Source organism: Bos grunniens, chromosome 16 (assembly GCF_055505025.1).
Source record: "Bos grunniens cultivar Pamir isolate PY7600 chromosome 16, Bosgru_T2T1.0, whole genome shotgun sequence".
Lineage (NCBI taxonomy): Eukaryota > Metazoa > Chordata > Mammalia > Artiodactyla > Bovidae > Bos > Bos grunniens.
In genome coordinates, this window is record NC_141180.1 from 60,800,306 (window position 1) to 60,825,551 (window position 25,246).

A 25,246-nucleotide genomic window follows, 5' to 3' on the forward strand; every position below is an offset into this window, starting at 1 on the left:
GCCATGTATGGATATGAGAGTTGGACTATGAAGAAAGCTGAGCGCTGAAGAATTGATGCTTTTGAACTGTGGTGTTGGAGAAGACTCTTGAGAGTCCCTTGGACTGCAAGGAGATCAGTCCTGGGTGTTCTTTGGAAGGAATGATGCTAAAGCTGAAACTCCAGTACTTTGGCCATCTCATGTGAAGAGCTGACTCATTGGAAAAGATTCTGATGCTGGGAGGGATTGGGGGCAGGAGGAGAAGGGGACAACAGAGGATGAGATGGCTGGATGGCATCATCGACTTGATGGACGTGAGTTTGAGTGAACTCCGGGAGTTGGTGATAGAGAGGGAGGCCTGGCGTGCTGCAATTCATGGGGTCACAAAGGGTTGGACACAACTGAGTGACTGAACTGAACTGAATAAGATGAGAGATTAGTATCTAGGCTGTAAAAATAACTTATGAGACTTACAAAGAAAAAGATAGCAATCCCAATTGTAAAGATAGGTGGTTATGATCAGGCAATTTATAGAGGAGGACATCCAAAGAGTTAGCAAGCACTGTTAAAAGTGTTCAAACTCATTAACAATAATAGAAATGCAGATTCTAACATCATGAATTAGGTAGAAACTAGAAATTGGAATTGTATAATGCCAGATATTGGCAAGGAAATGGCAACCCACTCCAGTGTTCTTGCCTGGAGAATCCCAGGGACGGTGGAGCCTGGTGGACTGCCGTCTATGGGGTCGCACAGAGTCGGACACGACTGAAGCGACTTAGCAGCAGCAGCAGGTATTGGCAAAAACTGAGATTTGAGACTCCTCACATATGGTTAGTGGAACTATAGACTGGTGTAGCCAATGCAGGCATACCACATGCTGCAGAACACTGTAGCACATTTGTTCCTGGTCTACTCCTTGATGACTTCCCACATTGTCCATAATGACAGGTGTGCAAGAATGTTTATTACAGTATGAATGTTGGTGGTGACAGGGAGCTGCGGGCATAATTATGTTGCACATGATCTGTGTAATTTTCTGTATATAGTTTATATACTTTTCTGTGCATATTTTTGTATATACATTAAAAGTTCTGTTAAGATATAAAAAAGCTAAATAGTATATTGTTCAGGGGTATGGATTGAAGTGACAAGATTATGAAAGGATGTAAAAGAATGATTCCTCTAACGCTGAGGGACTGATAACTCTATGAAAGAGAAATATTAACATAGGAGACACACAGTGAGATTCTCAGGGACTAGTTAGTATCCCCAAGTTTTTCTCATAAGTGAGGGTACACTGGTATTTAATAATATTATTCTTTAAACTTTACATATGTTTTCTGTATTTTTCAGTGTGTTTGATGCAGTCATTTCACAATTAAAAAAAAAAAAAATTAGCAGCGTTTTGGTTCCAGATAAAATGGAATAGGCACAGTCCACCTTGTGCCTCCCACTGAATTCAGCTATAAAACCTGGACAGAATTCATGGAGTCATTATGTGAGGATACTGAAAAGCAAACAGTAGCAGGTGGATTAGGGAAGTAGATCAGAATTGAAAGAACTCCTAAACTGATGGTGAGTTTACCATTATTCCCCTTCCAGTATCTCCTGTCCTAACCTTATTGGAGTTAGACATGGGCACCAGAGCTCAGACAGAGAGAGCTCCAGGAGAAGGCTTCTAGTTCTGGTTGCAGTGTGGCAAAAATAAAGGGGAGGATTTTTTTCTTTTCTTCATTTCCTTGTATTCAGGCCCAAAGCAGTTCCATCATCATCAGTGATAGTGGCAGGAGCCAAACATCTGAAAGAGGGGAGCCTTCTCACATAAGTGGTCCCAAGATGATGGAGCACATACACATTGTTTTTTCTCTCTCTGTTCTAGCAACTGAATAACATAACTAAAGCCCAAAATTTACGGATAAAGGTCTAAAAATGAGAGCCCAAGGAAATAAAAATATCAGAGATTATGCTGTAAATTGAGGCCTTGGGAAATGACCACATAAAGATGTTTATGTCCTCCTGGGTTCATCCTTGAGCTGCTGTACACATATCTAATTTATTGTATCAAAACTTTGGTGAATTAAATGGATAAACCACTGCCCATTATGTCTACTGGCCATGTCATGGCACATGCATAGGAAAAATCTGAATAGCACTATAAGGCTTTGAAAACTGACCTAACACTGGAACCCTAGTCCACAAAAGACAGTTACGAATTTGTGAACTGAACCTCACCTAGTTTGATTGCCTGTTAACCAAAATATTACATAATCCATAGGATATAAACAAGATATATAGTATCATAATATCACATCAAAACTGTCCAAGATATTACCCCAAATTACTTGGCATATAAAGAACCTCAATTCCATTGAAAAGACAATCAATAGATGCCAACAGTGGGAATATATACACACGTTGGTATTATCTGACAGAGACTTATAGAAGCTGTTTCTTAAAATATACTCAAGCAATCACAAACACTCTTGAAACAAATGTGAAAATGGGAATTTCTTAACAAAGAAATTGGAAATATAAAGAAGAATTCAATGCAAATTTTAGAACTAAAAAGTACAAAACTCATAATAAAAATCTTACTGGATCAACTCAATAGCAAAATGGAAATGAAAGACTGAGAGTCAATAAACTTGAAAGTAGGCCAATAGAAATTATCTTACTGGTTAACAAAGAAGAAAAATGTTTGGGGATAGGGAATAAAGAGAGATTCATGGGACAGGGAATACAGAGAGCTTTACAAAACTATGAGATGAAAAAAAACACAAAAGTCTAACATTTGTGTCCTTGAAGTTCTAGAAGGAGGAAAAAAATAATGCAGTACAAATAATTTTTTGAAGAAATAATGGCCCCAAACTTCCTCGATGGGGAAGGAAAATAGTCTATAGATTACAGAAGTTTTGTGAAAACCAAACAGAATAAACTTAAACATATCTGTGTTCAGACACATCTTCATCAAAATGTTACAAAAGTAAGTGCACAAAAAATCTTGAAATTGCCCAGAGTTAAAATATTCAATTTTATTGGGAAAAAAAAACAATTTGAACAACTGTGGATTTCTCATTAAAAACTACAGAAGGCAGAAGGAAGTGACACAACATGTTAAAATTACTGAAAAGCACCTCCAACCCAGAATTCTATATCCAGCCAAACTACTGCATAGAAATGAAGGAGAAATAAAGACATATTCAGATGAAGGATAACTAAGAATTTGCTGCCTTCAGACAAGTTCTGAAATAACATCTGTGGGAAGTTCTTCAGATAGGAGGAAGATAATACTAGAAGGAAACTTGAAACATAAAGAATGAAAGAAGAGCAAAAGAAATAGTAGATATTGGATATACATTGTAGACTACTCTTCTCTCCTTGAGTTCTTTAAAATATGTTTGACAGTTGAAAGCAAAACTTTAACACTGAATGATGGAATTTTCAATGTACATATAAGGTAAAGTGAAGTCGCTCAGTCGTGTCTGACTCTTTGTGACCCCATGGATTGCAGCCTCCCAGGCTTCTCCATCTATGGGATTTTCCAGGCAAGAGTACTGGAGTGGGTTGCTGTTTCCTTCCCCAGAGGATCTTCCCAACTCAGGGATTGAACCTGGGTCTCCCGCATTGCAGGTGGACGCTTTACCCTCTAAGCCACCAGGGAATCCCCTATATATAAGTTAACTATAATATAATGGAGAATGATAAAGGGAACTATAATATGGTAAGGTTTCCATGTTCCACTTGAAGTAGTAAATATGATTCTGAATAAACTATGAGAGGTGAAGAGCAACCACTACAAAATTATACAAGAGATAATAAAAAATGCAATAGATAAATTAAAATAGAATGCTAAAAAACGCTCAAGTAATCCAAGTTTCTCCTTAGAAACTGACTGATACCTGAATTAAAAAAGAAAGCAAATAGAAACCAAGTAGCAGATTGGTAGATATAAATCCAAACAAATCAATAAATATATTAGATATAAGTGATCTAAATGCAATAAATAAAATACGTAATCAAAAAGAAGTAAAAAAAAACCACAACTCTACTCTGTATTTCCCATAAGAAACTCCCTTCTAATACAGTGATATATGTAGATTAAAAGTAAACAGATAGAAAAAGATGTTCTATGCAAACACTAATCATTAAAAGAAAGTTGAAGCAGCTATCTTAATGAGATAAAGAAAACTTTAGAAGCACTCCCCCAAAACTGAAAAGTCAAATATCAGGAATAAAGAAGTACATAACAATAAGGAGATCAATTCACCAATAAGATGTAACAATTCTAAATTTGTATGAACTCAAAAACTAAGCTTCAAAATACATGAAGCAAAAACTAACTGAACTGAGAAGAGAAATGGACAAATCCACAATTTGTGGATGCTGGAGATGTCTACACTTTCTATAATAGATAAAACTGATAGAAAGGAAATCATCTCCTCAATTTGATCAATAGATTTATTGAAGTTTCAGTAACATTTCCAGCAGGATTTTTTTTGTAGATATAAGCAAACTGATTCTCAAAATTTTTTGGAAAGGCAAAAGAATTACCATAAAATAATGTGTAAAAAGAAGGAAAAAGCTCATATGAATTACACTTCATGATTTTAAGACTTCTTATATCACTACAGTAATCAAGACAGTACAGTATGGGCAAAAGAACAGACAGTTGTCAGGGGAGCAAAAGAGAGCATCTACAGCTGATGGATTTGGACAGTGGTATAAAAATAAACTGATCTGCTCAGCAAATGATATTAGAGCAAGTGAAGAACATCAATAAGCAAAAAAAAAAAAAAAAAATTAAAAGAATCTCGACCTAAACTTCATGCCTGATTAATAAAAAACTCAAAATTTGCCAAATACCAAGTAAAATACAAAACTATAAACCTTTTAGAAGATGACATATGAAAGTATCTTTATGATATGAGGTTAGGCAAAAAATTCTCAGGCATGACACCATTTGTATAAGTATATAATCCACAAAATAAAGAGTTGATAAATCAGCCTTTATCAAAATTTAAAACTTTTGGTCTCCTACTGTTAAGAACATGAAAAGACAAACTCCATTCTGAGGAGGGAAATTGCAAAGCCCATATCTGACAAAGCTCTTGTGTCAAGAGTAAGTTAAAAAAAAAAAATACTCTCATAACTGAGTAGTGTGAAAACAACCTAATTTGTATAGTAGGACAAACACTTGAACAGACATTTCACTTAAGATAATATACACACTGGATATAAGCACACAAAAAGATGTTCACCGTCATTAGTCATTAGAGATGTGCATATTAAAACCTTTTTAAGATCTACTGCACATCTATTAGAATGGATAATTTTTAAAATTCTGACAATACTAAGTGTAGGTGAGGATATGGAACAGTTGGAACTTGCATTCATCACTGGTAGAAATGCAAAATGACAGTCATTCTCAAAAGCAATTTGGCCTCTTTTTATAAGATTAAGCATGCACCTGTCATATGCAGAAATCCTATTTCTGGGTTTTTAACTTTGAGAAATGTAGACATATGTTCACACAAAAACCTGTACATGACTGTTTATGGAAGGTCTATTCAAAACTGGAAATAATGTCTTTAAGGGTAAACGGTGTAACGGTCTGTGTTATATCCATACAGTGGAACACTGCACAGTATTATAAAGGAAGAAACCATTGATTCATACAACAATTTGGATGAGTCTCTATGCTGAATGAAGGAAGCCTGATTCCAAAGGTTACATTCTATGTGGTACCATTTACAGTTGACCTTGGGACAACACAGGTTTGAACTGCACTGGTCCACCTATACATGTATTTTTCACTGAATATTTGCTACATGATCCACAGTTGGCTGAATTTGAGGAGCAGACCATGAATATGAAAGGGTAACTGTAAAGTTATAAATGAATTTTCAGTCGGGTAGGGGATTGGTGCCCCTAACTGCTGTGTGTTCAAGGATCAACTGTATATGACATTCACAAAAAGATAAAACTGTAATGTTGGAGACTACTCAGTGGTTGCCAGAAGTATTATAATTTAAAAAATGAAATTTCAAATGTTTTATACTGAAAAGGAAAATAATTTTTTGGGCCATCATAGCAATTACGGTATAGTGGGGGAAAGTAGGGAGATAGCAAGAAATAAAATTAACTCAAACATGCAGAACTGGGGTTAAATTTACAAAGCATTCTGGTAGAGGTAGATAGGACAATTTAAAAAAAAAATAAACTTTAAATGATTTGCTTATTAATTTGTTTGTAATGAAATGGTTGTTTCTAAATCAGCAACAGCCCATAAAGCTATTTTATCGTGTGTAGTTAAACATCCTCAAAACATGCAGATTTGTTTTGCTGTTAATTTACTTACAGACTTTTTTCTTCATCGATATATGAAGGTAAAATTCTGCCCAAGCTATAAAAATTATTGTAAATTTAAGATAATGATCTTTGAATTGATGTTCCATTTTTGGCAGAGAATTTAGCTGTGTATAAAAATGAAAGGTTAGAAAAATATTGCTAAAGTAAAAGAGTTATTTTGAAAACCGATTTGTATTAAATGATTTGGCTCCCTCTCAATCAGTTTGTACTTGCAGATACAGCCTTTCTGAGCCGTTGGACAGGCAATTTAGTTCTGTGCCTTAATTTCCCCATATGCGTAATGTGAAGATAGCTATTCTGGCATCTGATGTTTTTCCTGAGACTCTATCAGAATACATATGGCATCCATATTTCAGCACGAGACTTGAAGGCCATTGATATTTACAAAGTTTCATCATTTTATTTCTTAAAACCAAATATATCTTCTCGTTTCACAGTTTGAACATGGATGAAGAAAATGACAGAAACTTATAGTTAAGGATATAAAAAATATTTAAGTTAGAAAAATGTCTATTTGGCAGGAAGAAAAGGAAGAGAGATTGCTTTATACTGTCTTTTTTAAGTTTGAAGACCCACATCAAAGAATGAAATTTAATAATAGATGTCAGAATTTAAAGCTGTGAAAACCATGTGGAAAAAGAAATATAGACATACCTCCAGCCCCTTTAGAAGATAAAGATATCATGAAATATGTATATTTACTACATTGGAAAGCTAGTATATGTGATTTTAATATGGTTTTCCTCAGAAAGCTTAAAGCAGACCTTCAGTAGAAATTAAGATGCATGCTTGTTCCTTTCCCCTAAAAAACACTCATTTCAATATTGGTAAAGAACGTGTATGTGTGTGTGTTAAGTCTCTTCAGTCGTGTCTGACTCTTTATGACCCTATGGACCGTAGCCCACCAGGCTCCTCTGTTCACAGGATTCTCCAGGCAAGAATACTGGAGTGGGTTGCTATACCCTCCTCCAAGGGATCTTCCAGACCCAGGGATCGTACCTGAGTCTCTTATGTCTTATGAATTGGCAGGCAGGTTTTTTACAACTAGCACCCTAGAAAGCCCCAAGAACTGTACATTTAACAATATATATTTAAGTAAGAACATCCTTTAAATGTCATTGTGTTATTATAGTTGCACAATTTAAAGGGGATGTGAATGCATATCATATTGTATATGAATACATAGGCTATGGACACTTAATAGTCTATCCAATAAAATGTGTGTTTGTATGTATATATACCTAACTTGAATGGAGGTCTATTTAATAAATATGTTTATTACTTGCAAGCATGTTTTACATTATTACTGTCATAGAAGTGGTAGATATGACATTCCCTGCGGTTGAACAGTATTCATAATATTTGCATTTACTGAGCAAGAACTAATGGTAACAGAATTTCTGTGTTAACACAAGTGTCTGGGCAGCTTGATTCAAGCATCGTTTATAATTGCACTTTCTAAAGATAAACTGAAGGCTTTGCAAAATGTCATGTCTTCTTTTGGATGATCCTTCCTTAAACATTTTTGTTGGCATTACTATAAGGTGTAAGACTAGAGCTTCCACAAAGTAAAAAAAATATATATGTATGTATGTTATATGCAGTATGGAAATAAAAACTGCAAACATTATTTTACATCAGGACTTAGTGTCTAAAAGTGAAGTGAAAGTGTTAACCACTCAGTAGTGTCTGACTCTTTGCGACTTCATGTTCTATAAAGCCCACCAGGCTCCTCTGTCCGTGGAATTCTCCAGGGAAGAATACTGGAGTGGGTTGCCATTCTCATCTCCAGGGGGGTCTTCCCAACCCAGGGATCAAACATGGGTCAGCTGCATTGCAGGCAGATTCTTTACCATCTGAGCCCCCTGGGAAGTCTTCCAGAGGGACTCCATGCATAGGAAATGCAAAGAAGACTTTAGCTGCCCTTTGGTATGCTTGCCTTGCTGTTGTGTCATCCACTCCATTCAACAACAAAAAAATTAATGTAAGTAAACTCCCAGTGTCACTGGAGAAATGTAGCCCTTTATTTTCCTTTTTAACATTATTAGTCAAGTAGTAAGAGTAAAATCTTAAAAAATAAGTGTTCTATTAGATTATATATTTAATATGCATTGGAATTTTGCATTGTTCCTACAGCTTAAAGCAACTGCAGCGTGTTTGCTTTTTAAGTTTACTCTGGTTATTTTTTTTTTCTTTTATAATTGTAACATAAAGTTTTCAAAGACAAAAATGAACAAAGGCCAGAAGCCCCATTGAGCTGTGAAGCAGGGAGGAAGCTTTGTCCCCTCCCACTACAGCCTACTTGAAAATGTGCTTCTGAAACCCTTAAGGTAAGACTTTAAAAAAAGAGAATTGGACAGTTGTCAAGGATGGTTGGTTTTTAAGGCTTAACTACCTGAGCAATGTTCATTTAAAATAACATATGAGTCTCAATCAAAATGATCTAAGCTGAGCAAACGGCTGCTTTGTCCTTCCCTTTCAAGGAAGTTCAGAGGTGCTGCAAATTTGGGAGAGAGAAATTTCTTTGGTTAGTGCTCTTTATTCCTTTTTGGTAATCTTTTTTTTTTTTTCCTGCAGAGCATAAAAGAAGTCAAGATTATGGGAAACCTTATGACAAACTTTCCTAGTCAGAGTCCAGCCTTTTTTTTCCCCTTCATTCATCATATAATCATCAAAATAAGGTCCACCAGAAAGAGTGTGAAGTCAAAGTATTCTTTGCTTTTGGGAACCAGATTTTTTTATTTGGCAGGGGAATAAAGGTTTTTCTAGGTCAGTTCCTGTTGTGCAAGAGGCTGGGATTGTCATACTTTTGGGGATGTGGCCTCCAACTGTTGGCTGTTGCAGTGGTAGAATCTGTAAGTCAGTTTTCCCAGGTTAGCTTCTTTGCTGGGCTGTGGTTATTTAATGCCATCCTGTTGCAGGAAGGTGGACCCCTTCCAGGGCCCAAAACTGGGCTTTTGTCTAACACTCAGAAATGAATTGTCCAAGGAGAGACACATGCTGACAAAGCAAGAGATTTTATTGGGAAAGGGCACCCGGGCGGAGAGCAGTAGGGTAAGGGAACCCAGGAGAACTGCTGTGCCGCGTGGCTCGCGGTCTCGGGTTTTATAGTGATGGGATTAGTTTCCGGGTGGTCTTTGGCCAATCATTCTAATTCAGAGTCTTTCCTGGTGGCACACACATCGCTCAGCCAAGATGGATGCTAGCGAGAGGGATTCTGGGAAGTGGACGGACACGTGGTGTCTCCTTTCGACCTTTCCGGACTCTTCCTGTTGGTGGTGGCTTATTAGTTCCATATTATACCTTATCAGGATCTCCTGTCATAAAACAACTCATGCCAATGGTTACTATGGTGCCTGGCCAGGGTGGGCGGTTTCAATCAGTGTGCTTCCCCTAATAATCCTACCTTCCAAATGTTGGCGGACCTTCCCAGAGAACTGGGGTTGTTCTTCTAAGCCTGAACCTCTAGGCAGCGTCTCCTGAAGTGGACAGACACTCCCTGCTGAAGTCAGACTGAATAGTCCACCCTGACTCTGTGTGTGTGTTTAGTTCCTCTGTTGCAACCAACTCTTTGTGACCCCACTGGAGCCCGCCAGGCTCCCCTGTCCATGAGATTCTCCAGGCAAGAATACTGAGTGGAGGGCCATTTCCTTCTCCAGGGGATCTTCCTGGCCCAGGGATCACATCTGGGTCTTCTACATTGCAGACAGACTTTACCATCTGAGCCACAGGAAAGCCACCCTGACTCTCAACCCCTGAGTGTGATGTGACAACTGCCCTTCCTAAGACAGATGTCCCTGGTGTCCTTGACTTTGCTTTTTGTCCTCAGAACTTCCATCCCTCTGGTTGAAACAAAAATTTTCAGGAAAGTTTTTTTTTTTTTTTTCTGGATCACTTTTATTCTTTTTCTTCAACCCTTGTTTTGGGCTGCTGTAACCAAAGTCTAGAGTTGTGGAAAAATACAGTCAGGATGCTTAATGTAACCTGGTTTCATGAACAGACATTTTTCGGTGGCTCTCATAAATGTTTTAAATGTGTTCCAAACAGTGCTGACCTCCTCGTAGGTAGTTCTGTTAACAGGACTGGAACTTTAGTTGCTTTTTACTGACTTGTTGATTTAGGGACTAGCTGCCTCCTAGAAATTGTGATCAAAAACTATAAAAGCAGACCATAAATATGTCAAATGCATGAGTATGAACTGGGAAGCTTGATTTGTCCTGTGATCCAATCTGGGTTAAAGATTGGTACCACTTGAAATTACTACCCTTTGAGTAATAATCGTCAGCATCCCCCACATAGTTTGTGTGTGCATGTGATATTGTGGATTTACAATTTCATCCCCTGTCCTTCCTATCCCACTTTATGATTCTAGATTTTTGTTACCCCTCTTTTCTTCCTTCTCTCTCCCTGACTGGCTTGGTAACTCAGAGAGAATCAAGAATGCTGAAATGTCCCAAATGCTACTGCAGTCAACGAAAGAGAAATAAATTAGTTTTTTGAGAAATAGAAAGAAATGGGATGAGCATGGTAAACTGATTTAGAAGATGAACTCAAGGGTCAACCCCGGGGAGTGCTAGGTAGGGGCATGAAATACGGACTAGAGGAGCAGAAAATTTGCCTGAGCAGAAGGCTGGGTATAGGAGTATGCCAGAGAAAGTTCTTCACAGACTGATGTATGTCTAAACTCAGCCCTAAAGGATGAATTAGAATTAGCCAGATAAAAGTAAGCATGAGGGATAAAAGGTGTTACACTCAAAGGAAATAGTGAGCACCAAAGCCCATGATCGAGAAAGAGATACTAAATATGTGAGGGACGTGAGCATCCGTGGATTTTAGTATCTGCAGGGGGTACTGGAAGCAACCCCCCATGGATACTGAGAGATGATTGCATCTTTATCACTTCTGATTTACCACAGTAACTATTTCTCAAAAGGCTATAAGAGAAAAGCTAAAATAGAGCAGAAACTGGAGTTTGACTAATAGAACCATATCCTTGCCTGACTCTTAATTTACTCATAAGTTTGAGATTTAATAGACTTCCCTGGTGGCTGAGATGGTAAAGCGTCTGCCTACAATGCGGGAGACCCAGGTTCAATCCCTGGGTTGGGAAGATCCTCTGGAGAAGGCAATGGCAACCCACTCCAGGACTCTTGCCTGGAAAATCCCATGGATGGAGCATGGTAGGCTACAGTCCATGGGGTCAGAGAGAGTCGGACACGACTGAGGGACTTCATTCACTTTGAGATTTGACTGTTTTCTGAAAGAGTGGTGATTGTCTCTAAGCCAATGCAGCTTGTATGAAAGACCAGAGAGCTAGTTTAAAATACAAATTGTTAAGTCCCATCCCAGACCTACTGAATTAGAAACTCTAGATCTTGGATCCGGCAAGCCCATGTTTTAACACTCCCTCCGGTTGATTCTGATACACAGGAACTTGTAAGAACACTGTTGGGTACTATTCATGTTTTCTGTGGGAAACACTATCTTTCTTATTCATTACATTATTTTTGTGTATGCTTTATTTCAATAAGCAGATTTTTAGTTCCTTGTGGACAATGATCCTATCTGTTTTCAACAGCTCTATTGAGATATAGCAGTTTTAACATCCATATGTACTTTTGAAACCAACACTGTTATCAAGGTAATGATCAGATATATCGCCCTACAAGTTGTCTTGTCCCTCTTTGCACTTCTTCCCTCTGACCTCTTACAGGCCTAATCTCCCCAACCTGGGGCAACCATTTATCAGCTGTCTCTAGAGATAAATTCACATTTTCCAGAGTTTTAAATAAGTGGAATCTTAGAGTATGTATTCTTTTTGGTCTAGTTTCTTTCACTCTGCATCATTACTTTAACATTTATCCATGTCATTGCAGTGACAGCTCCATTTTATTACTGCATACTCTATGACTGTATGGATATAATACATTCTGCTCATCCAGTAATCTATTGATGAGCTTTCATCGTGTTTCCAGTTTGGAATGTTGACAAATAAACTACTGTGAACATTTGGGGACAAGTCTTTGTATGGACATAGGCTTTCATTTCTCTTTGGGTGAATTTAGGAATGGATCGTACGTCACATGTATATTTGGCTTTATAAGAAACTGCCAAATTGTTTTCCAAAGCAGTTGTACCATTTTGCATTCTCAGTGACAGTGCATGAGAGTTCCATTTGTTCTAAAGAAATCCTTGATATATTCAGGCTTTTTAATTGCATTCCTTCTAATAGGTGTGTCAGTTCAGTTCAGTCACTCAGTCGTGTCCGACTCCCTGCGACCCCATGAATCGCAGCATGCCAGGCCTCCCTGTCCATCACCAACTCCCGGAGTTCACTCAGACTCACGTCCATTGAGTCAGTGATGCCATCCAGCCATCTCATCCTCTGTTGTCCCCTTCTCCTCCTGCCCCCAATCCCTCCCAGCATCAGTCTCGTCCAATGAGTCAACTCTATGCATGAGGTGGCCAAAGTACTGCAGTTTCAGCTTTAGCATCATTCCTTCCAAAGAAATCCCAGGGCTAATCTCCTTCAGGATGGACTGGTTGGATCTCCTTGCAGTCCAAGGGACTCTCAAGAGTCTTCTCCAACACCACAGTATTAGTATATAACTGTGGCTTTACTTTGCATTTCTCTAGTGATTAATGATGGTGAGTATCTTTTCATGTGCTCATTTGTCATTTGTGTATCTTTGTTGTTGGAGTGTCTACTCAAATCTCTGCCCACTTTTATAGTAGGTTTTTTTGTTGATTTTTGTTAGTTCTTTATATATTATAGATACAAGTCCTTAACTGGATTTTATGATTTGCAATATATTCTGCCAGAGTTGGCTTGTCTTTTCATTTTCTGGACACTGTGTTTCAAAGGGCATGCATTTTTAATTTTTATGAAGTTGACTTATCAGTTTAATCATTTACAGATTATTATTTTCATTTTGTAACTAAAAGAAAACATTCTAACCAAGTCACAGAAAGTTTCTCCTATGTATGTTTCTTGTGGGCATCATATTGTTGGATTTTACTTTTTTTTAACGGAATCTGACAATATCTTTTAATTGGGATATGTTTTTTAATGGAATCTGACAATATCTTTTAATTGGGATATGTAGAACACATATTTCAGAGAAGACAACGGCACCCCACTCCAGGACTCTTGCCTGGAAAATCCCATGGATGGAGGAGCCTGGTAGGCTGCAGTCCATGGGGTCGCTAAGAGTCGAACACGACTGAGCGACTTCACTTTCACTTTTCACTTTCATGCATTGGAGAAGGAAATGGCAATCCACTCTAGTACTCTTGCCTGGAGAATCCCAGGGACGGGGGAGCCTGGTGGGCTGCCGTCTATGGGGTCCACAGAGTCGGACACGACTAAAGCAAATTAGCAGCAGCAGAACACATATTTAATGTGGCAATTCACATGGTTACGTTTAAATGTAGTGTCTTGCTATTTCTTTCCTATTTATTCCATCTTTTCTTTGTTTCCTTTCTCCCTTTTTGCCATCTTATGGATTGAGTACTTTTATGATTCTATTTTATTACCTCTGTTAGTTATTAGCTATAAGTCTTTGTTGTTGTATGATTGCTTTAGGATTTATAGTTTACATCTTTTACTTATCATAGGCTATGCGCAAGTAATATTATGCCACTTTATAGTTTGAGACAGACAGTATAGTACTTTCAGTTTTCTCCTTCTTGGCCTTTGTGCTATTGTCGTATGTTTTGCTTTTATAAATATCATAAGCCCCACACTACATTGTTATTATTACTCTTTGTTTAAACAGTAAATTATCATTTAAAGAAATGAAAATAATAATTAAAAAAAAAACTATATTTACCCATGTAGCTGCTCTTCATTCCTTTGTGCAAATCTGTATTTCCATCTGGTATAATGTCTGGAGAATTTCTTTTAATATTTTTGTAGTGCCAGTCTGCTAGTAATGAGTTGTTTCAGCCTTTGTATGTCTGTAAAGGTATTTTTTTGGGGGGGCTTTGTTTTTGAAAGTTATTTTTATTTCAGCAATTTAAATATGCTGATCCACTGTTTTCTTACTTGCAGTGTTTCCACTGACGAATTTGCTGTCAGACTTACCTTCTTGTCTCTGTCCTAATGTGTTTATCTCTGGATGCTTTTAAGACTTTCTCTTTATAGACAATTTTGAGCAACTTGATTATGACACATCTTGGTATAGAATTTTTATGCTTCTTATGTTGGGGTTTGTGGAGATTCATTGATCTGTAGGCTTATAAATCTCCCTTTCCTCTGCTTTTGAACACATAAACTATTAGTTACTATAACTGTTTTAATGTCCTTGTCTGCTAATTGTAACTCCAGATCAGTTTTGCATCTATCTCAATTAACTGATTTTTTTTCTCCTCAATTGGAGTTTTATGTTGGAGCTTTTTAAAAGTTGGAGTTTTCAACTGAAACTTTTTAAAAATGTCTGGTAACTTCTGATTGGATGCCAGACAGTGAGAATTTACCTTGCTGTGTACTGTATATTTTGTATTTCAATTAATATTCTTGAACCTTGTTTTGAGATGCACTTCAGGTACTTGAAAAAAGTTTGATACTTTAGGATCTCATCTCTAACTTAAGTGAAACAAAACTCAGTCTGGAGCTAATTATTTCCTGCTGTTGAGTCAAGGCCTTGCTGTATATCTTATAATGCTCCATGAATCATGAGGCTTTTCCAGTCTGATTCTGACTGATGGGCACAGGTATAATTCCTGGCCTTGTGTGAGCACTGGGCACTGTTATTGCTCATCTTTTTGAATGGGCCTTTCCTGGCCATTGGTAGTTTCTTTAAGCACCTGTGCTGATTGACATTCAGCTGAATATTTGAAGGGCACCATCTGCAGGTCTGCGGAGTTGTCGGTGCAGCACTGTCTTCTCCAGTGCTCCATCCTACAAGCTCTAGCTGCCTTGACCTCCCCAGATTTTCAACTTAGTCTTCTTTTTTTTTAAATTTCATTTATTTCTTTATGTATGGCTGTGCTGGGTCTTTGTTGCTGCGTGTGGGCCTTCTCTAGTTGCAGTGACTGGGGGCTACTCCCCGGCTGTGCTGTGGCCTTCTCATTGAAGCACTTTTCTTGTTATGGAGCACGGGCTCTAGGGGACACAGGCTTCGGTCGTTGAGGTACACGGGTTTAGGTACACGCACCCCGCAGCACGTGGAATCTTCCTGGACCAGGGATTGAACTCGTGTCCCCTGCGTTGTCAGTCAGATTCTTAACCACTGGACCACCTGGAAAGTCCTAAACTTTATCTTCTTAATTGAAGGAGTCTGCTGGACTTCATGTTTTTGCATATAGCCTGGACCTTCTCTCCGGGCAGCAAGCTGAAATGAGTGGTTAATGTGATCCCTTACCTGCCTCCTGAGAAATCTGTATGCAGTTCAAGAAGCAACAGTTAGAACCAGACATGGAACAACGGATTGGTTCCAAATTGGGAAAGAGTACGTCAAGGCTGTATATTGTCATCCTGCCTACTTAACATATGTAGAGTACATCATGCAAAATGCTGGGCTGGATGAAGCACAAGCTGGAATCAAGATTGCTGGGAGAAATATCAAAAACCTCACATATGCAGATGACACCACCCTTATGGCAAAAAATGAAGAGGAACTAAAGAGCCTTTTGATGAGAATGAAAGAGAAGAGTGAAAAAGCTGGCTTAAAAGTAAACATTCAAAAAACAAAGATTGTGGCATCCAGTCCCATCACTTCATGGCAAATAGATGGGGAAACAATGGAAACAGTGAGAGACTATTTTCTTGGGCTCCAAAATCACTGCAGATGGTGCCTACAGCCATGAAATTAAAAGACACTTGCTCCTTGGAAAAAAAAATCTATGACCAACCTAGACAGCATTATTAAAAAAACAGAAACATTACTTTGCTGACAAAAGGCTGTCTAGTCAAAGCTATGGTTTTTCCAGTAGTCATGTATGGATGTGAGAGTTGGACCATAAAGAAAGCTGAGCACTGAAGAATTGATGCTTTCAAACTGTGGTACTAGAGAAGACTCTTGTGAGTCCCTTGGACTGCAAGGAGATCAAACCAGTCGATCCTAAAGGAAATCAGTCCTGAATATTAACTGGAAGGACTGATGCTGAAATTGAAGCTCCAATAGTTTGGCCACCTGATGCAAAGAACTGACTCATTAGAAAATATCCTGATGCTTGGAAAGATTGAAGCTAGGAGGAGAAGGGGACGACAGAGAATGAAATGATTGGATGGCATCATCGACTCAATGAACATGAGTTTGAGCAAGCTCCAGGAGTCTGTGATGAACAGGGAAGCCTGGCATGCTGCAGTCCATGGGATCGCAAAGAGTTGGACACAACTGAGTGACTGAACTGAACTGAAATGTGGTCTCTGCTTCCCTACTTTGGCTAAATGTAGAAGTTACTGATCCTTGTTTAATTCTCATTTTATATGTTAAAGTTTATTACCTAGTATTTCAGTTGTGTCCAACTCTTTGCGACCCCATGGACTGTAGTCTACCAGGCTCCTCCGTCCATGGGATTTTCCAGGCAAGAATACTGGAGTGGGTTGCCATTTCTTTCTCCAGGAGAATATGGGCAATAACATTTGTTCACATTGTGTGAGTATGTGTTAGTTGCTCAGTTGTGTCCAACTCTTTGAGACCCTGTGGACTATAGCCCACCAGGCTCTTCTGTCCACAGAATTCTCCAGGCAAGAATACGGGAGTGGGTAGCCATTCCCTTCTCCAGGAGATCTTCCCAACCCAGGGATCAAACCCCGGTCTCCCGAATTGCAGGTGGATTCTCTACTGTCTGAGCCACCAGGGAAGCCCCCACATTAATTAAGTACTTGCTATTACCAGGAACATTGGGTTAGCTTATTTGATCCTCACAACCACCCCTGGGCAGAAATGTTATCTGTATTTTACAGATACAAAAACTGAGAGCTGAAGGGCTGGTCCAAGGTTTCAGAGCCAATGATGTCAGAGCTGACATTACAGCACAGTTTTTATCTCTGACCCTTGCTTCACAGACCTGCTCTCCCACAGAAGAAGCTTTCCAAGGTGCGTGTCTTAGGTTGGGTCACAAATTGTGCTGAGACCTAAATCTCAGCTCTGCCTCTTAGGCAAATCATTCAGTCTTTGTGGGCTTCAGTTTCTTCATTTGTAAGTATGGAATATCACACCTACCATGGAGAGTTCCTGTAAAAATGAAACATAATTCCAAACGTGCAGGTCCTAGCGTAGTGCCTGGCCCCTTTACTGAAAACCTGTGGATTAAATAGAAGATGTGGTCATGCTCAGCTTTTGAGAATCACTCACTACTAATCAGATAATAAAGCTTTCAGTGCAACTCTGGTGAGGACGTACAGCAACTCCGTTTAATTATTTACTTTTCAATACAATACACAGAGGTTTCGTTTTCAGAGAGCTTTCACAGCCATCTTCTCGTTTCATCTTTACAAGATGAAGAAGAAGCCCCCTTTTTTTTTCTATTTGTTTTACAAAGGGAGAAACTGAGACTCAAGGAGGTTAGCAGATTTGGTCAAAACCCCAAGATGAGCAGGTGGCCAAGCCAAGACTCACTCCAGCTGCAACTTGAATCCAGTTCTCTTTATGCTGTGACAAAGCCTCAGTCAGTATGTGGAAAACACTTGGGAAAGCCAGTGAACTTTTAAGTGGTTGTATTTATGTTCTGAATGTTATAATTAAAACTCAAATCGTGGGTATTTTTCCAGTAAATGAGCATGTGTTTTGGTGAAGAAATCCTTATGTTGCTAAGAAGGAAGGGAGTTGGTTTTCGACTCTGGCTTTGTGGAAACTTGGTGCCTGGATTAGACGAGTTTTCCAAATACCCACGTGACTCTAGCAAAATCCCCAGAGATGACGAGTAGCACAGAGTTGCGGAATTAGATTTTTCTTTCTCCTTCTAGACTTTCATATTGCATGCATTTTTGAAGAACCTTTACTGTTTATTTTTAAATGGGATACTATGTAGGTGATATTGGTGCCTTTCTTTTTTATGTGTCCGGAATTTCAACCTACAGGCAATAAGAAGGCTGTAGTGAAATTGGCCTTAGACTGTTAATAAATTCTACACAGAGATGCATAAATCAGCAACGGTTATTTTTTTTTTTTACTCCTCCCCCCACCCACAAAAGGTGGTTAAGGGAGAACAGGAAAGGAAGGTCTTCAGAGAATTGTTTTTTCTAGGAGTTCAGAAAATAAAGGAAAGCATTGAGCAATGCCCAGTGCTGGTTAGCAGATTGTCATTTTTAGGTTTGATGTTCCAGGGTTTAATTGTCTTTCATGTGAACAATAGCAGACACTCTCTGGTGTGCTATGCTCGCATGATAAAAGGGGGTCGTTCTTGCATAGCAATGCCTTTTTTTTATTATTAGCGTAAAAAATTAGCAAGCTGGAAGTCGTTAGAAGGAGTTCCACCAGCATTAATTGTAATGCAGCTTGAATTTGTTTGCGGACCAGAGCAGCAAGACAATAGCAAGGAGGGAAAAAAAAGAGCAATATTAATAGCCTTCTACTTATTGTATCATTTTAGTGGGCCTTAATAAGGTGTCTGCTGTCAACCAGAATTTATTTTTTTAAAAAAAGACATTGTAATTGATGTATTGCAGTAAGTATGGATGAGGGTTCGACTTGATTAATGTATGAGCTGGCTTTTTGAGGCATTTTAAAAAGGCTTCTTAACCCTGTCTTAAGAGACTGGCACAAGCCCACTGTAAACTACCTCTTTGCAATTGGAAAGCAGCCTGACAGCTGCTGATGTCTCTTGTGGGCTTCTCTCTCTCTCTCTCTTTTTTTTTTTTTTCTTCCTGATCGGAGAAAACTGAAGCAATATACCCCTTGTCAATAATTGCAGTGCTTAAAAATCTTATAAAGGGATTTTGACTTTTCCCTCCTGAGATAACTTTCCAAAGGTTAAATTAGTTTTACTTGTATGTGCTTCAAATATCACCACTTTCAGTAAGGGCTGAATTTGGTTTTTAAATAAGCTACTATTTTGTGGGTTGCTTGTCCCCAGACCCTATGTGGCAGAAACTGTTTTGATGTCAGAGATGAACATGATCCAAAAGCAGTTTCAGGTCAAGTTCAAGATATGTTTCTTCACGCTCAAATGGCTTGTGTTGTTTCCAAAGTGTGTGTGTGTGTGTGTGTGCGTGTGTGTGAGAGAGAGAAAGAGACAGACAGAGACAGATATGGATGAAGAGAAAGAAAGAGACAGACTGATTAAGCACCTGATCATATCTATATAGGAAAATAAAACACAAGCTTCCCAGAAACTTTCTCTTTACATCAGTTTGAGATCCATTCACCCATTTCTCCATTTGTTCAGCTACTGTGTATAAACTCAATGCGATATTTTTTTTTTGCATCAAAAGTGTTTTATAAGAAACAAAACAACCGAGTGATAATCCCAGGAGAGATAGGAAACAGTAAAAGAAAAGGAAATCACAACCCTTGGCTTCCTTTGGTATCTCTAGGTGTCCACACAATGCCCCAGGAATATTAGGGCATCTCTTTTTGATAAGAAGAAGATATTTGAAGAATTCCAAGCTGACTGAAACTCTCTGGCTACCTCCAGCGAGGGTTGAGGGAAGCATCTTGTCATTATTCAGCACCACTGTCTTCACTTGGATTGAGAGAAAGTCCATAAACACGAGAGAGGAAGAGATGAGAGTGGGAAGCCAGGCAGGGGAGGCAGGTGCCTAACACATCCTTCATGGAGGGACGGGTGGGGAGAGGGAACTCCTGCTCAACTAGATTTGCAAGTTGACAACTGTTCTAAGAATCGTTCTGCAGGTGCAGACTCAGACCCAGGTAGACTCACCTTTGCATCTGGGCTTACCTAGTTGGCTCATAGGTGTTGCCTTTATTTGTGAGCAGGTGAGTGGATGGTAGGGTGGCTGATTGGTGGATAAAGAAGAGATGTGTAGCAGAGCGAGCACTTCCCTCCACCGGTCCTGTATACCAGTTTGTCTCGCCTTGGTTTATGGTCTCCACCCTGAGTTATTGTGGAAAAAAAAAAAAAGCATTTAATTTTCCACTTTAGTTGCCCACAGGGCCTAACTCTCCTTTTGATTTCATATCGTACTTTTTTAAATTTTAAGTTGCAATAGAGTTGATTAACAGTGTTGTGTTAGTTTCAGATGTACACCAAAGTGATTCAGTTATATATAGCTCAGATGGTAAAGATGCTGCCTGCAATACAGAAGATGTGGGTTTGATCCCTGGGTCAGGAAGATCCCCTGGAGAAGAGAGTGGCTACCCACTTCAGTATTCTTGCCTGGGAAATTCCATGGGCAGAGGAGCCTGGTGGGCTACAGTTCATGGGATCACAAAAGAGTCAGACATGACTGAAAAACTAACACTTTCACTTTTTTTTTTTCAAATTCTTTTCCCATTTAGATTTTATATCCATCTTTTTAGATTGTTCAGACTTTGAATTTTCTCATCTGTCACATGGAGAAATAATTATTCCCACAGAGATTTTTCTAAGAAGTCAATGAGAGAATTCACCAAAAGAACATATCCAAGACTCTGGCACCAAATAATATTCAAATCAACTGTAGTCTCATCACAGGGACTTCAGACTGAAGGCGGGACTACTGTTTGTCGTTTTTTAGGTACTGTTGCCAGGAACCTCACTTTGTCCCTAAGTCCTGTGATGATTCAAGCCAGCTTCAACAGTGTTGTTTTTATTCCAGAATATTGAATCCAAGTATCATATCAGTTCAGCTCCTCAGGTGGCTCAGCAGTAAAAAAAATCCACTTGCCAGCACAGGAGACGTGGGTTTGATCCCTGGGCTGGGAAGATCCCCTGGAGGAGGAAATGGCAGCTCACTCCAGTATTATTGCCTGGGAAATTCTGTGGACAGAGGAACTTGGCAGGCTACAGGGGGCTCAAAGAGTCAGACACGACTGAACACATAGACACACTCAGTCATATCAGATGCCCTAGAGATTTTTTAAAAAAAAGTTACTTTTTTCCTTCAGGATGAAAATACATGGAGGATAATTCTCCCCAAATGGAGCCTGACATTAACTGAGAGAGAGTGAATTTGGTAGACTCTCCAGCCAGGACCTTTCTGTTAGTCCACAGGTATTGCCAGAGGGTGAGGTCTTCCTAGCGTGTTGGATTATGTGACTTGCCGTCACTGGCATCCATTGGCTGAGACTGTCAATCATAAGTAGCAACCCCCAGCTCCATACAAAGATCACTGTTTTCACTGTGTGCACCCCTTTTTCTGTATCCTGCTCTGAGATGTCAAAGTGGGAAGGATGAGTAGAATACATTTCAGCACCATCTATTGAGTACCCACTTACGTTTGGGTTTTATACACATTTGCGTACCTGATTAAGATAGATAAAGATGGAAAAGCCAACCATCTGATCTTAAAGGAGATTACAGTCTAATAGGAAAGGTGGGGGCAACTGCAGAAGCGACCAACTGGGTCAAACCCCCAGTTACTTCACAGAGTAATTAATGGACTGATGTCTGGGTTTATCCTCTGTAGCAGGATTATCACAATATTTCATAGATGTCCTAGATGTGTGAATGTCATATATACCACATATCATACATATCGTATCACATACTATACATGTCACAATCAAGCATACATGTCCTAGAAGGTATGCTGCTGCTGCTGCTAAGTCACTTCAGTCGTGTCCGACTCTGTGCGACCCCATAGACAGCAGACCACCAGGCTCCCCCGTCCCTGGGATTCTCCAGGCAAGAACACTGGAGTGGGTTGCCATTTCCTTCTCCAATGCATGAAAATGAAAAGTTAAAATGAAGTCATTAAGTCATGTCTGACTCTTTGCGACCCCATGGACTGCAGCCTACCAGGCTCCTCCATCCATGGGATTCTCCAGGCAAGAGTACTAGAGTGGGGTGCCATTGCCTTCTCCGCCTAGTAGGTATAAACACTTATAAAAATGAGCAGTTGAATCATTTCATCAAGGAAATATCATGAAGTGCTTGAAAAGGGGGAAAGAGGAAATAAAAGCATGAAAACTAGAGATAGATATCAAAACAACACACTGTGGACTTTTATGGGAAAAGAAGTTTCATTGGAACTCAGGGTCTAGGGAGCAACGTCTGGGAAGACCAGCCAGCTTCCCCGGTCTTTGGAAGAGAGGTAAAATGTGATGGGTGAGCAAAGGAGGTGAGGGGAAGATGAGTGTGTGTGCAGGTGGGGCTGGTGCGTGTTCACAGGTGTTTAGCTTTCTGGGACCCAGTGGATAAAGAAAACAAAGTGTGAGAAAGAGAAAAATGAGCACACTCCAGTGGAGGTGTTTGTCGAAACTGAGTGGGATTGCTAAGTAGAACACACAATGGACAAAGCAGAAAGATCTCAAATATCATACGAAAGTGTGGGCTTTATTATTTAGTAGGTAAGGATGTGCAGCATTGAACATTTTTGAGGTTGGGTGTGACATCATCCACGCTGAGTATTCAGAAGCCCACTGGCAGCACACGTTGGGGGCTCTGATAAAGGCGTAGAGTCAGCTCTGATGTTAAGCTTGGATTTGGGGAATTTCTCAGTTCATTTTGATACTAGTCAGCCAGCTGTCCTATAGACATTGCTCTACAAAAGAAGTCGAGCTATTTTCCACCTTTAACTTGATTCATTTCTTTAGCATAATATATACCTGGCAGGGTTAAACTTTTTTGACATGTGGTTGTGTCCTTGGCGAATGTGTGGAGTGTTACCAGTTTTGGAAACTGGCTTCAAAGAGCAGGAGTCCTAATGGGTTTAGCTATACGAGGTTAAAGATATTTCTATAAAGTCCCACTTTAGAAAATATGTGGAATGGATGTCTAGTGAATACCATGTCCTGAAATTGTGAGTAGGGACATGGTTCGAAGGACCTAACTGTGTTTCCATCAAGTGGACAAAATAAATCTTAATCTGGAAAGAACTCTTGCAGGAAATCAGAAGACAGATGAAGGCAAATGAGTGCCATCTTTGGAGCTAGACTTCCTGACTTTGGATTTGATTCTTAGCTATTTATGGTCTCAATTTCTTAATTAAAAAAAAAAATATTAGTCAACTAAATTTTTTTTTCTCAACAATTCTGTGGTTTTTAAGAACTTCATAAGCCTCAAATTCAGTGTAGTTATAGTATATATGTGCCCGTTTTCCTGTGTTCAATTTTGAATGTTATAATTGATAAACAAGGGCCTCCCTGGTGGCTCAGTGGTAAAGAATCTGCCTGTAATGCAGGAGTTCCTGGTTCAATCCCTGGGTCAGGAAGATCCCCTGGAGAAGGAAATGGTGACCCATTCCAGTTTTCTTGCCTGAGAAATCCCATGGACAGAGGAGCCTGGTGGGCTATTGTCCATGGGGTCACAAAGAGGCAGACGTGACTTAGCAACTAAACAACAACAATTAATAAACAAGGCAGCAAAAAAATTTTTTCTTGACTTCCAGGATTCAAACACCTCTGTAGAAATAAACAACAAGATGTGTTAAATTGCCAAAATATTTATGCTGTGCTACGGCAACCCACTCCAGTACTTTTGCCTGGAAAATCCCATGGACGGAGGAGCCTGGTGAGCTGTGCTACGGCAACCCACTCCAGTACTCTTGCCTGGAAAATCCCATGGACGGAGGAGCCTGGTGGGCTGCAGTCCATGGGGTCACTAAGAGTCGGGCACGACTGAGCGATTTCACTTTCACTTTTCACTTTTATGCATTGGAGAAGGAAATGGCAACCCACTCCAGTGTTCTTGCCTGGAGAATCCCAGGGACGGGGGAGCCTGGTGGGCTGCCGTCTATGGGGTCACACAGAGTCGGACACGACTGAAGCGACTTAGCAGCAGCAGCAGCAGCATGCTTAGTCACTCCGTCGTGTCTGACTCTGTGACCCCATGGACTGTAACCTGCCAGGCTCCTCTGTCCTTGGGGATTCTCCAGGCAAGAATACTGGAGTGGGTTGCCATGCCCTCCTCCAGGGGATCTTCCCAACCGAGGGATCAAACCCAGGTCTCCCACATTGTAGGTGGATTCTTTACCATCTGAACCACCAGGGAAGCCCAATATATATATAATAAGCAGTAAAATGCTAGGAAATAAATCTGTGTTACAGGCAAATTTATTTGCGTTAAACAACCAATGCAAAAAATATTTTGGTTTTCTGATTTTTTTAAATAAAAAAATTGAGACCATAAATAGCTATATTCACAATTGTATCATAACCCTCTGATCTTTTGTCTTTGATTGCTAATTGGTGTACCACAGTTTCTACACCAAAGAATTTCCTTTATAGTGTCCTGCTTACCACTGTTGTGTTCATTATCTTGATTAGCTAATATTGGTTCTTTATTAACATCTTTATAAGAGAGAGTGTCAAGAAGCCAGCATGTAGCCGTGGTGTCTGTGAAGAAGCCAGTGTTTACCACTAAAGTCTTTAGAGCTGGTGACTAATAAATTTCAAAAGTGAAGGACTCAGACTGAAAAATATTTCAAAGAAACATTGCTTAAGTCTCAAGTAGACCAAGTAAAAAGCACTCTTTTTGAAACATTTCTCTTCGCTTTGAATCTTTATTGATTTATCTGGTAAACTCAGCAGCAGTGCAGTCATCTAGTTCTTTCTTGATTGCTTCTCTTTCTTATTGACCACTCTAAAGTCCATGTGTCAAGGTTTTGGCTGAGTCATCTAATGATTCTTAATATTTCTTTATTAAGTAAAATTAAAATCAGTGTGCTGTGCTGTGTTGTACTTAAGTCACTCAGTTGTGTCCGAATCTTTGTGACCCCATGGACTGTAGCCCACCAGGCACATCTGTCCGAGGTGATTCTCCAGCCAAGAATACTGGAATGGGTTGCCATGCCCTCCTCCAGGAGATTTTCCCAGCCCAGGGATCAAACCCAGGGCTCCAGCAT

The 25,246-nt window shown here is 39.4% G+C and overlaps 1 protein-coding gene and 1 non-coding gene across 12 annotated transcripts in view; both read left to right on the forward strand.

Moving 5' to 3' along the window:
* The window catches only part of ESRRG (estrogen related receptor gamma), a 695,415-nt gene that overhangs the window by 277,969 nt on the left and 392,200 nt on the right, over positions 1–25,246 (forward strand). The gene's annotated exons all lie outside the window — the stretch shown is intronic.
* TRNAC-ACA (transfer RNA cysteine (anticodon ACA)) lies at positions 11,390–11,461 on the forward strand. The gene has a single exon. It is a non-coding gene; the product is annotated as a tRNA-Cys (tRNA).